Source organism: Mesocricetus auratus, unplaced genomic scaffold, assembly GCF_017639785.1.
Source record: "Mesocricetus auratus isolate SY011 unplaced genomic scaffold, BCM_Maur_2.0 Super-Scaffold_15014, whole genome shotgun sequence".
NCBI lineage: Eukaryota > Metazoa > Chordata > Mammalia > Rodentia > Cricetidae > Mesocricetus > Mesocricetus auratus.
Window position 1 is genome coordinate 32570708 of NW_024429186.1, and position 6735 is coordinate 32577442.

The window sequence follows — 6735 nt, forward strand, 5'->3', positions numbered from 1 at the left end:
CTGCTCCTCCCTGTTCACGCCTCTGGACCCTCAAGGAAAACGCTAAGGAGTGTCGATGTCTGCCTATGTCCTTGGAAAGAAAGAAAGGAAGGTTGCTAGACCAAGGAGTTTAAGGTAAGATGCTCTTAGCAGTCCGCTTGCCTTCTTATACCCAGTATCCCTACGTCTTGACTTCCTGCAAGAACAAAGGTGTAGTGTTATACGCCTTTAAACCCGGTACTCGGGAGGCAGAGGCAGGCGGATCTCTGAGTTTGAGGCCAGCCTGGTCTACAGTGCTAGTCCCAGGACAGCTCAGGCTGTTGCACAGAGAAATCCAGGCTGGGTAGTGGTGGCGCACGCCTTTCCCGCCCCTTCCACTCCTTCGCCTGTGACTGTCTCCTCTCAGTGCTTTTCCGTGAACTAAGATACAGAAGGAGCGATGCCTCCCACTCAACAGACCTCCCCTGGCTGCCCTCAGCCGTCCTGGAGTTGTTGGCAGGCCCTCAGGCTATCTATACCCCATGCCCAGCTATCTCTTGTCATAAGCAAGGGCCAGGCCATTTTCCTGAAATGCTGAATGAAGATGGTGGAAGGAGAGAAAACACCCTCCACAAAGCACCTCCTGCAGTGAGGGCTGTGGGGACTATGGAAGGGAGGAGGACAACTGAGTGAGGAAACACAGCCAGAGGAGGGGGACAGGGCATGAAGGGGGTCCTATGGGGACAGGGCATGAATGGGGTCCTATGGAGACAGGGCATGAAGGGGTCCTATGGGGACAGAGCATGAAGGGGGAGCCACAATGCTAGTGCTGAGACAGGGGGCTGCTTGATGAGAAGTCAGAGCATACGGGTTGGCCCCTATGAGTGACTACCCAGGGTGTTCAGATTGGCTGCTGGCTGCCCATTCTGCTTCCCTGTGGTATCCTTGCTAAACATTCCCTTTTCCCTGGGGTGGGGTGGGGAACAGAGGTCCAGCTCCCCAGGTGCCTCAGTGAGCCAGCTGTGAGGTCTTGAAGGGCGCCATAAATGAGAACCTGCAAGTGGTTACCATGTACCAGGCCTATTCTAGAGCTTTCTGTGATATTGCCTAATGAAATCCAGTGGAGCCCGGCCAGGCAATAACACCGAGGGGTCAAGGCTGGGGACGGAAGCTGTGTGAGGACAGAGGCTATGACCCCTATTTCTCCAAGCTAGCAGGAGCTGCTGGAGTTTAAGGATAGTCCAGAACAAGATGGTGGAGCGTGCCTATAAATCCCAGCACTCAGGGGGCTGAGGCAGGAGGACCACCAGTTTAAGGTCCGCATGGCCTATACACATAGTGAGAGCCTATCTAACAAAATCAGACAAGTGACCCTCTAGGACAGGAGGGAGCTGTGTCTGACTCCAGAGCTGTGGGGAGAGGCAGGAGCCCCGGTCTAGAAGCACCTAGAACCCCTGGACTTGGGTTTGGACAGGGCATGTTGTGCCCCTCTGCTTGGAGGCATCTAGGATGGCAGAGGCGGGCAGGATGAGGTCACCCGTGGTGGGTGATGATGAGCTAGGTGGTGAGACCATGGTGGGGAGTTGTGGGATGGTGAGGCAGCAGGGGGCTGAGGAGGGCAGGGCTCTGCTTCTATCCCTTTCGTGAGCCGTTTTAATTCGTGTAAATGAGGGTTTTTAATTTGTCATTCTGGGTTTTAGTTCTATTACCGTCTCATTTGCCTCTAAACCCTATTTCGCCTCGGCCTGGACCGAATTCCATTTGATGCATTAGGACTAATTCTCCTCCTAAGGGGTTAGACGTTTTCTCTCCACACAAAAGTCGCTTATTTTGGATAAAGAGACGATTAGATTTAGCTTTAATATTTTAATGGCAGCTGGGATTAGCGGGCAAACGGCCCTAGCCAGCGTTGTCCTCCCCAGATTAGGTTCTGATAAACTCTCAGATGGGGGCCCCCTCCACACCCCACTTTCTGTTTTCTACAAAGTGCTTTTTATTATTATTTTTTGTGTATGTGTGTGGGGAAAAATTCCCTTGTCTTTTGGAGCATCATAAATTCCATTTGCTGTTTTCTATTAAATCAAGTTGATTAAATTCGTTGTGACTCTTTGCACATAGATCTTTTTAATTTTAACGTCTCCAGCATAAAATCTTTAATGGTGCAATTTGAAATCGCTGCAATATACAGTGCAGGCCCTGATCAAGCAGATGGAAATGAGGTTCTGCGGGGGCGAGGGGGGTGTGTTGTCAGGAGGGAGGTAGAGTGAGGAGGAGGCAGGGGATTGACTCTTCCCTGGGCAACTGAGAGCAACCCAGAGTATCCCAGGCTCTGGGTCCTGTTCAGCCACTTCGAGCCTCAGACTTTGCCTGGAACCCTGGCCAGTGTGTACAGAATACTGGCCGTGGGCCTTCTGCTGTGTGTGCATGGCTAATACTCCTTATAAGAGGAGTCAACAGCTCAAGGTCACACAGCAAGTTGGCGGCAGCCATTGAGTCCAGCTTGTCTGGTCTGCAGAGTCAACCTCGTCTCAACCCTCAGAGCCTCTGCTTCCCCATCAGTGAAATGGGGTGATTGGCTCTGCCCTGGCTTGGATGACCTGGGCGGTGGTGGCCTTCTTCTGACTGCCTTGTTCACAGCAGGGTCTGGGCTTTCCTGAAATCCAGGGGACAGTCTGACCCATTTGGGACCAGATGCCCTGCCCCCTGAGTAGAGCTGTTTTTGGACGCCTTTGGAACCTTCCCTGACAACAGTATCTCAGCTGCCCATTCCCCTCGATTCCCAGCCCTCTGCTTTCTTTCCCTTGTCCCTTCTTCTGTAATCTGACCTCATCAAGTCCCGGGAAGGCTGATCCACAGGAGCAAATCCCTCATCCAGAGGGCCAAAATCAGCTTAATTTGTAGCAATTTGAAGCAGGTCTTTGCCAGGATTTGAATATCAAATTATCCCATAGCCTGGGCTGGCCTGGGAGCGTCTCCTACCCCCATCCCCCATTGCAATATGGACGGATGTGTTCTGGGTTCTATGGGGGACACAGGATAGACACGACTGGGAAGGAGGATGCTGATGGGTGTCAGGGTCTTGGGATAGAGTCACCAGTCAGACCCATTCCTATAAACCACTGCAACTCCCAGGCCCAGGCCTGAGTGGTAGGACAGGGTGAAACAGAAATGTCCTGATAAGAGACTGACCTAGAGCCCTTGTCAAACACACTGGCCAGAACTCAGGCAAGCATGAATGGACACTATTCAGAGAACCCGCACCTACGGAGAACATGGACAGGTTATTCTTGTCAGTTAATAATACAGTATAATGTAATAATAATACAACCATTACGATCGTACAGTTTACACGGCACTCACGTTGTATTAGGTAAGTAATAGAGAGAGCAGTTGAGGTGTCTGAATACTGAAAACGAGCCACGCCAAGGATACCGGGCAGGGGAGTCGTATGATACTTTATTAGAGAGAGAGAAGCTGAAACTGAGGTCAGCGTTCTTCTTATCCCTGCCTCTCCCCATGTACCTGTGGCCATGCTCAAACGGGCGTGGTCAGTGCCTGGGGAATGTGAGAGCTCTACCTACCGGTGTCCTGAAGGACTCTCTTGAGTTACATGCAAATATTCTGTCGTTGTATATTAGGGACTTGAGCAGCTGTTGCTATGGATGGGTATCTTGGAACCAATTCTCAATACTGAAGCACAACTCACAGGTTCTGGGGATCCCTAGACGTGGGGAACCAGGATAGTCTGGGGCTGTAGTTCAGCTGGTAGGGTACTGGCCTACCATGTAGGAAGCTCTGGATGGGTAGCTCATGCCTGTCATCCGAGCAGCAGGTTGAGACAGGCTAATCAGATGTTCAAGGTCACCCTCTGTTCCATATTGTGTTGCAGGACAGCCTGGGATACACCAGCCCTGTCTCAAAAGAAACTGGGAAAGTTTGGGGGAATCTCAGCTGGCTAATCAACAAACACTTCACACACTCTGTCTCTCCCAGTGTTTGAGGGAGGACCCCATCCTCAGTAGTGTAGACCATCTCCTACTGTGACCCATGGTGGCCCGGGTTGCCTAAGTCCACTGCTGTACCTGTTTGGCCTTTCTGCTGGCAACCTGCCTCTTGATCCCTGGTGTGTCCTCCATCCTGGAAGATGTCCACTCATGCCCGCCACACTGCCCAGACCCCAGAGCCCCAGGCATACCCCTGAACCCAGGCAGAGTGATGGATGGACAGACATCCTGAACAACATCACCTTGCTACATTTTAAAAAGCATTTAAACATTTTTACTTACCATGTTGTGAAGTGGGGCATGGTCATGTGTACACACAGATGACAACTTTTGAGACTCGGTTCTCTCTTTCCACCATGTGGGGTCTTTGGGATCGAACTCAGGTTATCAGGATTGGTGGCAAGTGTCTTTACCTGCTGAGCCATCTTTCCAGACCGATCTGCTGTATTGTGGAAGGGGTTGTTTTGGGAGAGCAGAAAGGAGCATCCGACCTGCATGAAGGCAGTCACAGATGGGTTTGGTATCATTTTTGACTGATGCACAGAACGCTGCTGATTCACAGGCAAAAAAGCCACGGTCCTTTCCCTCAGGCAACTCTCAGTGTGGGGACAGCAAGTCTCCCAAGTAGATGTGGCAACAGGTATTGATGGAGAAAGCAAATTGCATGGGAGATTGGGGGAACCAGCCCAGGCTGCCCAGAGAACTGATATTGAAAAGCTAAAAGGGAACTCCAGTTCCCTTCTCTGGGCCAAGTCTCCTGTTTGGGGCAGTGCCTCCAGGCAGCCTTTCTATGCTAACCCATCCAATTCTTTCAATGACCACCACCCTAAAGAAGCAGATTCCTTTGTGGTAAGACCTGTGTGTCCACACTCCTCTGTGCTCTGGGAGTCCTGTATCCTAGGCTGATAGAAATGTTAGGGGCTCTCCATAAGAGGGACTGCCATTGGAGAGCACAGTGATTTGGTTCCAGGATGCCTAGAATTCAGGGCATGAAAAGACGCCTAGAACCACTTGAACAACGTAGAAGTCACATCAGCCACCCAGTCTCTATGCCGCAGTGGGAATCAGGCTCTTGTCTCTGGGGTGGTCTACCACCCACCCCTGAGCTCCTCCTGCCCTGGGCCCCCTTGTCTGCCTTGCCTGATGGTGGCCAGAGCAGCTTTCCTGAATAACGATGGTATTGGCTCAGATTAAGGGCAACTAGCTGGCTCTTGGCTTTTCCTTTTTATATAACAACTAATCTTCTAATCAGCCATTATTAAATTATATTCCGTTTTTAATTCATTCACAGATCACCGTTGTGACAGCTGGATGGATAATTGGGGAGAGATAATTTATGTAAATGAGGAGTAGCAGCAGAAGGTGGGGGAGAGAGGGACCCAGATCCAAAAGGACCCCTTGAATGCCCAGGGTGAGGAGGGGCAGCACTGCATCCATTCTGGGTGTGATTGGGGGTTGGGGGCACATGGGAGTGCATCACACCAAACACTCCCAGAGGATGGGAAGCGTATTACTATGGGGGATAGTTATTTTGGGGATCAGTTGTGCTCTTCAGTGTGTCCTAAGAAGCAATAGAATGCCTTGGAGAATTCCAGAGTGAAGCAATTTGCAGCTGTATCACCGCAAAGCTGTCCATTAACGTCAGTATTTACATCTGCAAAATGGGAGTACTACAGGACCTGTCTTCTAAGAGTGTGGTAGAGCCTACGTCCCTGGCAGTAAGGAACTCAGTACAAAGCTAGCAGCACCCAACACTCTTAGGAGGACTGTCAACATTGAGTCCAGGTCTTCCTGTGACACTTGCCCTCGGCCAGAAAGGGTCTTTGGCATATCTGAAGCTGGCAGCGTGTGCCACTGATAACACCCACTTCGGTACTGACACCTGGTTCCCTCTGTCAGACCCTGGGCCTAAGCACCTGATTATGCGCTGTCTTCTGGTTTCAGAGCAGCGGTTTGAAGAGGAAGATACTGATGCGGATTTACTGTAGACACTCGGAGTCTTTTCATCAGTCCTGAAACAGAAACCCAAACAGAAGCTTTGGAAGTTACTTAGAAAGGAGAGCCGGAGGTAGAACTCTTGTAGAGGCTCTGGGTTCCCGTTTCAGCCCACGGGGTAATAAACAAAACAAAAGCCACAAGAGGTTCCTGAAACACGGAGCCCAGAAGGCCATTTCAGGAGGCTGTTTGTGGGGGACTGGAGTACAGGGGAGACCTTCCGCCTTCCTGATCTCCCTTGGGGACCACAGAAATGGGGCACAGGTGGCCTGACAAAGCCTGAAGGACGGGACTGCACGTGCCTGGATCTGCAGGGACTGGCAAGAGGAGGACCTTGGACTACTCCCAGAGCCAGGCAGGGGATTAAAAGGGACCAGGGAGGGTGGTCCCAGGGGTCCATGTTGAGTAATGAGATTAGGCCCCAGACAGTATGAGTGAAAGTTGTTACCATGTGGAGCCTCTGTCCTGCCCTAGATGGCAGCTGTCACCCATGCCTGGGAGAGCTACCAGTAGTTCCCTACTGCCATCGGGGCAGGCTGGCACCCCTGTCTCTCTGTACCCCCTGGCATTCCTGCTGTGGTCATCTGCCAAGGGTCTGGCCTCTGAAGCTTAGTCTTCTGTTCACCCCTGACAGATGGGGCCACCCACACACTGTGCTCTGGCATTGCCCTGGGCCTTGGCTTCCCGGGACAGAAGGCTGTGGTAATACTTTGGATCCTCTGAGAGAACTTGTGAGGCAGGGAGCTCTGGAGCCAGGTACCTGGGCTTGACAGCTGTG